The sequence below is a fragment of the Epinephelus moara genome, chromosome 10, assembly GCF_006386435.1.
Source record: "Epinephelus moara isolate mb chromosome 10, YSFRI_EMoa_1.0, whole genome shotgun sequence".
In the NCBI taxonomy this organism is placed as follows: domain Eukaryota; kingdom Metazoa; phylum Chordata; class Actinopteri; order Perciformes; family Serranidae; genus Epinephelus; species Epinephelus moara.
This window is the reverse complement of record NC_065515.1, coordinates 37,023,347-37,034,803: the sequence shown is the minus strand read 5'-3', so window position 1 is coordinate 37,034,803 and position 11,457 is coordinate 37,023,347. Positions and strand designations below refer to the sequence as shown.

The 11,457-nt window shown below is 39.1% G+C and overlaps 1 pseudogene; it reads right to left on the bottom strand.

Moving 5' to 3' along the window:
- Positions 1 to 755: 755 nt before the first annotated feature.
- LOC126396283 (thiamine transporter 2-like) overlaps positions 756 to 11,457 on the bottom strand; it is a 57,367-nt pseudogene continuing 46,665 nt past the window's right edge.

Sequence of the window (11,457 nt, the reverse complement as noted above, 5' to 3'; positions counted from 1 at the left end):
CCTAGATTATGTTCACCGAGTTTCATGCAGATCGGTCAAACTTCCTAGGAAGAGATTGATTTGAAGGGTTTTTCAAATATTCAAAATGGCAGAAAATCTATATAACCGGAAGTTATGGGTTCTTGAGGCAAATGTGTTCCTCATGAGGAGAGGCATCTCTGTGCAAAGTTTCATGTCTCTACGACATACTGGGCATGAGATATACCCATTCAAAGTTTGCAATTTCAATCGGTTGCTATAGCGCCCCCCTTTGGCCAATTGATGTAATATTGCTTCATTCGCATCCTCCCATGACCCTCTACCAGTGTGCCAAATTTCACATGGATTGACCAAGTCAGTGAGGAGAAAAACGTGGAACAGACACACCCACAGACAGAGTTTTCGTCATTATATAGTAAGATATTTTCATTCAGTCTCACCTGAACATGGAACCTACCATCTGCTCAGGTAAACAAAGGGGTGAGTAAGACGGACACTATCATAAAAACAAAAGAATACCCACTGAAGAACAAGGATACTCAAGGATACTTTTTTAGCCATGGGCACACAACAGCACACATATGCATGCATCAACCTTAACACAGTGTCATCTTCTTTAGAACTAACTGACCCTTTCTTTAATCAGATGCATACCTGTCTTCACTCTTATTTAACTTATTAGTATTTATTTAATTTATAGCAGATGACCTGCAGTAACACAAGCAAGGGGGAAAAAAAAAACAAGAATATTGAATATTGTTGTAGCTGACTGATATCTTTATTGACTTCATTAAATTGTCTATCTAGCACGTAACCTAATAATGTTGCAATTAGATATCTTTAATTTCCTAGCCTTAGTTTTGAGTGGCAAGGAAGCTCTTCACTATACATTTAATAAGAGTCTAAATGACAAAGCCAGACAAAAGCAAGGGACATGTCATTGTCAAGTTATGATCAATTAGCATGAGCGACGCATGTAATATGCCAGCTCATTTCAGCTAATAGCTACCCCTGTCATCCATCTTGGAACCTTAATTATTTTACTGTTATAATTATGAATTATAGGTCAGACGTGACTACACATGCATCATCTGACAACAGGGTCGTTTGCATTTTATTTTCTGTCTGCCTGGCTGCTGTATGGTGTTCATGAGGACAGAGCTTGCTTATAGACTAATATAAACATATGGAATTGGAGCATTGGGTTCATGCACCACCTGCTGAGAGTCACAGCAATGAACTGATTTGAATAAGGCCGCTTTTCCAAGGAGGACAATGATTACAGCATGTTTAGTCCTACTTCTTAACTTCCTGGAAATAAACATTTATACAAGCACGCTCATACAAATATTTAATAAAAGTGGTTGCACACACATACACACACACACACACACACACACACACACACACACACACACACACACACACACACACAAACATGAGTAGCTACAGTAGACTGAATCAAGGCTCTAAGCCTAAAAAACAAATGGACTGGTTACCTGGCAACAGCAAGATATGCTCCCTGTTGCACCTAAAATTGCCCCTAACTCACCAAATATACCCCTAGCTTATTGCTGATTAAACATGAACACTGAGCTGAGAGGCATTCAGAGAGATCTGGGATATAACAAAATCAGGAAGTCTCACTTTAAGTAGCACAAGAGAAAGTGTGTGAATGATACTCACAGAATATAATGAGAGCAGGCTGTTTGTCCTGTCTGGGCTGTGCAGGATTTGTAACAGAGCTTACATAAATAATCATGCCCGCCTGATCACTACTAATTTCAAAATGATGAGCCCGAATATTGAGGGCACAATCAACCACAACACACAAAAAGCAAACACTAGACCAACTGTGGATCAGGCAGGTCCATACATAAGTGAATACTGCATGTACATATAGTCTACATATACATGACACCTGACATTTTAAAATCACAGACTCATAGCTTTGAATTTCCAAAACTGTTGACTCTTTCTAGCAAACTAGTAATATTTACTTTAAAAACACACTTACAGAATGACAATCTAATATTTCTGCATTCAAATTAAAACCACCACAGAGCTGCTATATGGTGGTGGCATCCTTATTTTATATTGTGCAGGTAGTGTCCTCTTGTGGCCACATGTTGGTATTGCACTTTCAGTATTTCAGTCACAGCACGTCTGCAGAATCGATTAGTTAAATCCTGCTGATGACAGACTGATAAATAACTCAACCGCAGAGATGTTTTGATGGATTGAATATCCTGATGCACTCATATCTCCAAGCATTTTTTTCCTGGTTCTGTTGCTGCTGTAATAATTGATGACAGTGATAATAATCCTCATGTTGTCTTGAGGGTCTTCAAAGACGTGTGGGCTCTGGTAAGTTGGTCGCTCTCTCTGCCTGGTTGTTTTTGACAGGACGTTTAATGTGGAGCAGAGTATACATACCTCTGACTGTGAACAGCAGGGAAATGGCAGCAAAGTACGAGGCGTAGACAATGAACTGAAAAGAAATGAGAGGATTACTTGGATGAAGACTTAAAAATGAATTAGTTTTCATCTTTGGTGGTCTGTCTCCCTCCATATGTCCACGTAATGCCCTTCAAACAATTTCTAACCTATTGTAAAAGCTCTTCCTAACCCCATTTCCGTCCATTTTACTCAATCTTCCGCTCACAGTGCATTACACAACAAAATATAAAGCATTATGTAACATGTTTAGTACATCGACATACAATCAAATCATCTCCTGAAGTCAGTGTATGATTTGTAAGTACAGCAGTACCTGCAAGGTGATGGTGACCTGTAGAGCGTTGATGATGATAGCAGCGAGGACACTCTGGAGGATTGTGCTCACAAAGCTGTTCACGCCAAATACCAATGCATAGCGCTCTTTTGTCAGCGTCTTGGCTATCTGAAAACTAGAATAAATATACTGTACATGAGATGCAGCACAGTATAATTAAAGTGCTAATGCACTAAAATGAATTCTTCTTCTTCTTCTTCTCCTCCAATTATATTAATATGAAGGACACAAAACAAAGAACAATCAAATAAGGTAAAAAAAAAGAAAAGATAAACAAGATCAGGCTGAATCTTGAAGTAGCACCTTAATTTTAAGTAGACTAAGAGTCTATAGCCACTCTAGTGGCTCTGTGATGAAAATGTGTGTGAAAATGGAAGGAATTTCTGTCTGTATGCCTGTCCTTCAGTCTTCTATCATAAACCATTTATCCCATTGAATTCACACTTGACGGGTGTATTGCTGAGGAAGTGCAGTGTCAAGTGTCAGCTTTTGAGATCTACGGGACATATTTATTAATGGAGTGTTATGTACACACTGTGTAGTGTATGGAGAGGGGACCCCTATTAACTGTTACACTGCTGAACGTCTTGCTGGGTACAGCTCATTCTCTGTCGCTGAGTACAGTACATCATTAACAGATGAAGAAAGAGAGACTGGAGATGTTGCATTGTAGCAAACTTGACCATCTCATGCATCAGCAAGATGAAGTTTTTGAGATGAACGCTTTTGTTTCTGGAATCAGGTTGGTCCCAAGTAGCTAGCTGATAGCAAGGGACGCATATACTCCCAAGAAAACGCGGTGACAAGTTTGAAATTGTTTGGATGAGTGGTTCTTGAGACAGCTTCAAGCAGCAAAACAAGATGCTAAGCAATTGGCCTATTCCAAACAGGCGCGTTTTGAACTGCCACTTAACTAGTTCTGCCCAAATTGACGATGTTAACATGTAGATACCTAGCAGGTAATTTTAACCATAGTCAACACTTTAGTTTAGGATGTTAACATACTAACAAAGTAAGCTACATCTGAGGCAGGTATTTGGTCATAGACAAAAATACTGTACAAAAACAAAAGTGAGGGGATCACCAAAGTCATGAGGATACATCCTCTGGGGACATGGATATCTGTATCTAATTTCATGGCAATCCATCCAATAGCTGTGGAGACATTTCAGTTAAAAGTAAAAATGTCAAGATCGTGGAGATGTCTGAGGAAAAGTCAGGGGATCACTAAAGTCAGTGGGATTCATCCTCTGGGGACCATGACAGAAATCTATCCAACAGTAGATATTTCAGTTTGGACCAATATAGTGCGCTGAACAACCATCAGAATGACATTGCCATCCCTAATTAAAAATGAGTTTTTCATTTAGTCCCAGACAGCATGGACAAGATAGACGTGAGGGTCACAATTACAAAAATGTGGGGAAATAACATCTGTTAAAAAAACAACCAGAATAATTCCTTTAACTTTTGTATTTATAGATTTATATCTTTAAATCACACAGCATGGCTGGAGCCAAAATTACCCAAGAAAGTGCCAATAAAAAGCTTGACTAACCTGCACAAAGAGTCAATAAAATCATCCATTTCACAACTGTTCTAAACAACATTAAATATGGTCAGGATGTGTTTGGCGGTTTAGAATACTCTACACTCACCACAGACCCATAACAGTCTATAATGCCTCACAAGCCACATGTAGACTTGTTTAAAATGCAAAACATATTGTGGTGATGGTGCATTTATGGCATCATATGTTTAAATTCTGCACAGTAAATTTATGAATGTGTTCATACTGATACACAGTATTCGTGAATTCCTCAACTGCCATTCCCATATGCATATTTAGCTAGTGAGACATTCATAATGCATTCTTACGTGCAGACGGTGCTGAGCTGCATGTAAACTGTTTTGAAGAGGAAGAAGCATGCATAGCTGATCCAGATGTCATCAGTCAGATCCATTAGGAGTATAGCCCCAGCGATCACGAACGTTAAACCCCCCAGGACCAGTTCCCCCCACACGGACCAGTCCAGGGACACGTGTCCCACAACAATAGTAGCGGCAGCACCTTAAGGAGAACACAATCATTCTGTCAGTCAGTGCATCATGAAGGAGTAACGAATACAGATCAATACATAAACTGTTCAGCAAATATATAATTATTGGTGAGATTCTTTAAATCTTTGCATTTTGGAAAAAACAATATCTCTCTATGCTCTAATTCTTTTAGAAACTTTGATAGAAATTCTGAACTCACCACAATACTTCAAGAGTTAGTTATGCAAATGAAATAAAACTGCCACACAAACACAAACATATGGTTACATTACGCCTGGGTGACAACAGAAAATCTACATGAGAAGAAGTGAATAATCACACACACAGAAGAGAGAACTTTTCAAAAGTAGGCTGGGGGCTAATCTAACACCATATAGACAAAAAATAAAAAGACACAGACTTTCAGAAATATGCTGGCATGGCTGTGTTTGCACACTTACGCCGTTGATAATGACTTTACCCTGATGTTAAAAGGTTCTAAAACTGTCACCTAATGACGGGGAATATACAGAAAAAGGACTGTATGGATAAGTGTCTCTGTATGGGCTTGAGAGAGCATCTTTACAGAGAAAGAGCTGCAGTATTGGACACATATTTTGGTTTGTTTGGTTTATTTGGATCCCCATTAGCACGGAAAACCGTAGCTATTCTTCCTGGGGTCCACAGCCATCACACATATACATTTTTGTTAGTGTACATACAACATACAACATAACATCACATGATGCCACAGAAAACAAAAGTAATGACATATATGACATATAAAAACATATGATTTGATTTAGGAAGAAAAATCAAATGCCTTTCATATGGTTGTTGTATTGTACATATTATCTAATCAATGCACTTTGAGCTGATCTCCAAGCATTTTGGAAAGTGACACTTCCCATTTCAGCCACAGGGTGGCACAGTGCAGCCCTGATTCATCACAAAGCTCTTCTCACCACATGTAAAGGTGTTATGTGGCCTTCATTTCCGTGGATGGATGTAAAGCTTGGGACTCTAGACACTTTGTAGGGTTGATTATTTCTGGACAATTGTCTCCTTATTTTCTTCCTTTTTTTTATCCTAGGAAATTATCTTTTGTCCGCTTGCTCTCCATCTTTTTCTCTCGCATTGACTTACTTGCTACATATTCATCACATTCTGTAACCACCTCTGCCTTGTCAAACCTTTCCTGTAATTGCTGAGGACTGAATAAAAACTAAACTAGACTTGCCTTCTGTGAGCGGAGTGTAAATAGGGAAACCGCTGAGTCCCCAGAGAATTGGATCTATTCACCCCAGAGCTCTTTATCCACTAGAATGTAAAGATAGGCGGAGAATAATTGCTTCACTCATTTAAATGTGTACGTTTCCTTTGAGTCCCTCTCCATTCATGGTCAATCAGCACTAATAATCCAACATGGACACCACCCAGGCCTTTAAGATGTACTTAATCAATCCCCCTGGCTCTGATTAGCAGAGGAGGGTCAAACGGAGACTGAATAATTAGTCCAGTTTCCCCAGCAGTGTCAATTGGAAGCTTAGAGGGGTCAGCAGGAGCTGTACTGCTTCATAGAGGGGGATCAATAATGCAGCTGGGCTTTACAGTATGTTCAAACAGCAGCTCATGCTAAATACCAAATTGGCGCTCATATCTCAGTTTAACTGGATAAGTGTTTGTACTTATTCTATAATTTAACCAATTTTATATCTGACAGCAAAGGGAATTTAGGCCTGAGATATACTTGCTTTTTAACCATGCATTCATGCAGACAACGGGCTGCATTAAATTACCGGATCTGCATGATGTAATCTATAAACATAGTGAGACTTGAGTAGGTTACGACATATGCAGAAAAAGCAACAGCACCATCATTGTAGATGGTACATAAGGCATGTATTTATTACTGTGCAGTGGCTATAGTCGAGTTTCCATCCAAATGTAGCAAAACTTTAACCAAATTTTCAGAAAATTGGCAAAAGAAAATTTTGAGTTTATACGCTTTTAACTATTATGTGAATAGTTGTTGGGTGATAAAGATAAGCAGTAGGTGGAGCTAATTCTTGTTTAGGTGCCACTGTGAGACACGTATAGCTGCAGACACATTCCATTTGTAGAGTACACAACACACCCCTACAAACTGTGCCCACCAGTAGTACAATATAAACCCGCCAACGCCACGGTTATCTAAACCCTGCTACAACACCATGTTGTAATGAACAAATAGGGCCAAACAAAGCAATAATCCACTTTATAATTGATTATACATAAAGAAGTGATTCACCTATCAAGAAAAGAGATGTGACCTTACCCTTACCCTAACCTTAACCATCCTTTATTTTAACCTAAACTTCACAGTTAGCTTAACACTGACTTAGCATTCTCTTAAGGGTTTCAGCTTCCAGGCCAAGGAGCAAAAGGGGCTAATTTTCAACTGACATGAACATTGTGGTGGGCGAGTCATGTAGCTGCTCTAGCTGCAGCTATACCTACTTGGCCACTGCAGAAGAAGAGGGTGCAATGAGATAATGTTATCAAAAGAACACCACCCAAACTTCAAAGGAAAACCATGGATATATAATAACACACTGGACAATGGAAATATAGAGTTTTGAGCAACTAATATTACAGGTGTGAGCTCTTGGAAGAGTTCTGGTTATAGCCCTGTGTGCACACATGGACATGTTAAGAGCTACCCAGAGGTGACAAAGAGAGCTTTCAGTGGCCTGTGCAATAATGGCACAACCACATCATGATGTCATCATCATCTGCTTCCATTGGACTAAGTTGCATTTACCTTTTATTCATAAACCATCTTTACACTCTACTCAGTGTAATTTTTTTTCTTCACCCAAGTTTTCGGTGTTTGCACTTAGTTTTCTTTAATGCGCAAATCAAAAATGCACCTAATGACACATTGAACAGATGTAAGCTAGTCTATTAGCTTGTCTTCAAAACCGTCTGCCATTGTTGTCGCAGCAGACGTGCCTACTGACCTTTGACCATGGATGTATTATGCCCCTTACCCTGTCACATCAATATCCTGCTCCTACCATTTATGTGGGTGTTGCATCTTACTATGCATAGTATTAATTTCTGAGGCTGTGCACAACCAATGCTCCAAACAGATCGCTGATACATGAGGCAGCTGTTATGTGCACCCAAATGCGCTGTTAAAGGCAAGTATATCTGCAACTTCAAAGAGACAGCCAGAGTATTAATCCACTGGGAACCGCTGATATAAGTTCTATAGCAGCCCATCAAATAGTTAGATATTTATGTCTGGACCAACGAACTGGACAGACTGACTGACATGGCAATCCATAAAGCCATGCTGACACTGCATTTGCTATTTGCTTAAATGCCCACATCTTTCACACTCCATGCCCCATGTTTGTGACTGGCTTTCTGTTAGAAATGTGTAGTCTTCAAGCCCTAATTGAGTTAACGTTGATGACTTCATTAGTTTCACTGTGACATCACCAGTTTCAGTGTGATTGTAGCTCTGAAGATTCAAACACAAGCTGCATGCAGGGCACACTACTTATGAAGCCTTTTTTAATGTGTGTGGCATAGATGAGGAAAAATATGTGACCTCATGCTGTGTTTGGCTTTTCATGCTGATTAGATAACATCATACTGTGTGTGTGTGTGTGTGTGTGTGTGTGCATGTTGTGTGTGGGGGAGTAAAATTTGAATTTGCACGCTTTGAGCTCCAGTGTGTAGCCTGAATCTAAACGGAAATATATTCAGCATGAGGCTTTGTGGCAAATTAAATGGAAAACCTTGGACATCTCTGACCTGGGGAAGGGAATGTCCTGACTGAAACCATGTTCTGAATATATTATCCATTGACTGAAATGAATGTTTGAAGTGTAAATGATTTGTAATTACTGCTTGAGACCAAAGACAAATCAATGTGTGAGGTGTCCTGTAATGCTCTCTCCTTGAAATCATACTGTACAAAACAATGTAACCGAACAGAACTCAGTTTGTTCTGCACATGCATTTTGTTTTATCTTAAGCCTAATGAGCAACTAAAAAAAAAATGTTGTTTCCAAGCTCCAGGACATACAGTTATTAATAAGCTGAATATGAAAATAGTAAATTATGTTGTGCTTTTCTGCCATATTTTATCATGCTGGTAATCCATATTCATATTTTCTCTATCTGTTTCCACCAGGTCTGTTCCTCAGGGATGTTTTCTAAGTGTGGAACAGAGAGAATACAACAGCAATCTTTGGGGAAATATCAGACACAGGGCCCTACAGCTTGACTGCATGTTGGGCAGAACCATTTACAAGTGAAAGGCATACAGCTGGATGTGGTTTACACAGAGTAATTGCCTTTGGCTTCTGGGGAATACAGGAATGTATCAGTACTATAATCAATAAAAGTGTACTGGCTGGATGGCAGCAGCTGCTATACCCATCTGGGGATGAGAGCAGGCAATTAAATAGTCTAATTAATGCTGCTCCTATTGTCTGCTGCACTTTGGGGATTGTGAAATAGTGATAATAGAAAGGGATTGTGTTTTCTTTCTGTTTATTCAATTATTTTTTGTAGCGGAATGTGTATAACAACCATAAGCTTTAATGAAAACTTCAGATTTTGTACAATAATTTGGAGTGACAGTGCAGAATCAAACTGTCAAGCATGTGAAATGTGGAAGGTAGCAATGTTTTGCCCAGATAATTATTATTTTCATGATAAGAAAAACTAAATAAAGATAATCAGAGGAGTTTGGTTGATGGGTCAAACACACACAGGACTTTCAACCAGGAGACAGCTGTTTGTGTCCCATGTGAAAACAAAAGTCAACTTTAATTTTTTTTAACCACTGAACATAGTTAATGTCATGTGACATGCATGGTGTTCCTCACACTTACTAATGCATAGTGTTACATGACATTCTTGTTACCTTACTGTTACATAACAAACTTAAGCCCGTTATACACTGGCATTTTGGGCTGTCCCAGATGAAAGATACCATCGTGTAGGTGGCCCTATGTTGCACAGTGAGAGAGGTTTAAGGATGACTGTTGTCACGCTCTTGTGATCAAAGATAGCCTGGGAGACAATTCTGACAGTGTCAGAAATTTGGGATGACCAAATCAATGTGTGACTACTGTTATGACCAGTGTTGGGTAAGGGTTACTTTAAAAGTAATCAAAGTACTTTACGGCGTTACTTTTTAAAAAAGTAACCAGTTACTTTACTGTGTTACTCCCTGAGTAAAGTAACTCAATTACTTTAAAAGTACTTCCAACGTTACTCCCTGAGAAAAGTAACTCTTACCTTTTGAGTATTCTACATTTCCTATTGGGCAATGGACCACAGGGTGCTAAGCCTACATTCTTTTGTCTCCAAAATTAAAGTTATGGACCACTTGCCCTTCACTGAGATCCAATTCTCCCATCACAGCCGTCACTTTGACCAGTAGAAACACAGAACGATCTGCTGCCGTAGACAACTGTATGACAACAACACCCCAGCGTTTTTAATATTTCCTCTAGGGATGTTACCACACAGAGTAAAAGGGGGAAATGATGGTGTGAAACAGCAGAGGCACTTTGTCAACCCGCTGAGTTAACGTTCATAGATATATATACGTAGATGCCGCATTCAACAGCGCTCGTCATTGGAGCGATACGTCAACGCGGCCACCATCTTGCCCAGGTGGAGCCGCGCTGCCTAATGCATACATTTCTACTGAGGCAGGAGACTATTTCTGATTAAAATCATGATTACTCGCTGAATTCTCAACCGATTTTCATGCGGTTTGGTTTGTTACAATCATCAGACATGTAGTTATGATACAGGATACTTGGTTAAATAAAAAATGCAGCTTTTCATACCAAAATATTTGATCTTATGTAGATAAAGTAACAGTAATAGTTCAACAACACATTTAAACTAAACGTTCCCCATGTAATAAATATTCTTTTTTCTTGTTAGATGTACAATGCCCACCATGATGTCATTTAATTATTAATTTTGATTATAAATGTTTATTCACATTTTAAGTCACACAATGTGCAAATAATAGTGTATCAGCAGGGTTGTGCCGAGCTGCAGTGTAGTTACACATTCTGATTAACAAATGTTGGTTTTGTACAAGTGAAAATAAATGACTTAGAGCTGCATGTTTACACCAAATTTTGCTTTAATCTCATATGTATAACACCACAGTGCTCATGGGAGCCTGGACACAGAACTGTGGGAGCCTGGACACAGAACTGTTTACATTATTAGGTCATATTTACAAAAATATAATACAGAGGGAGCCCTTAAACAGACAGTCTGGCCAGTCCTGTCGAAGTCCTCAGGTCTGAAGTGACAGCTGCAGATGACTGAGGAGTCACTCGGGACAAAGTCCTTTCTCCTCACTGCTGCTACCCATGCCCGTCTTCTATCTGTGTTTTTTGGGAAACTATACACAAAATAAGTGTGTCAGAAAAACGCAGTTCCACATCATTTGTAGTTACAATTCAGGCCACAAGTTAACTACTAACGTTATACTGCGTTATGTCACGTTGGTGCCATGAAACAGATAGTTGACAATTTGAAATAACACATACACCGACATAGCTGTTTGACAAAGCATCATAATTTTATAAGTAATATTATATAAATGT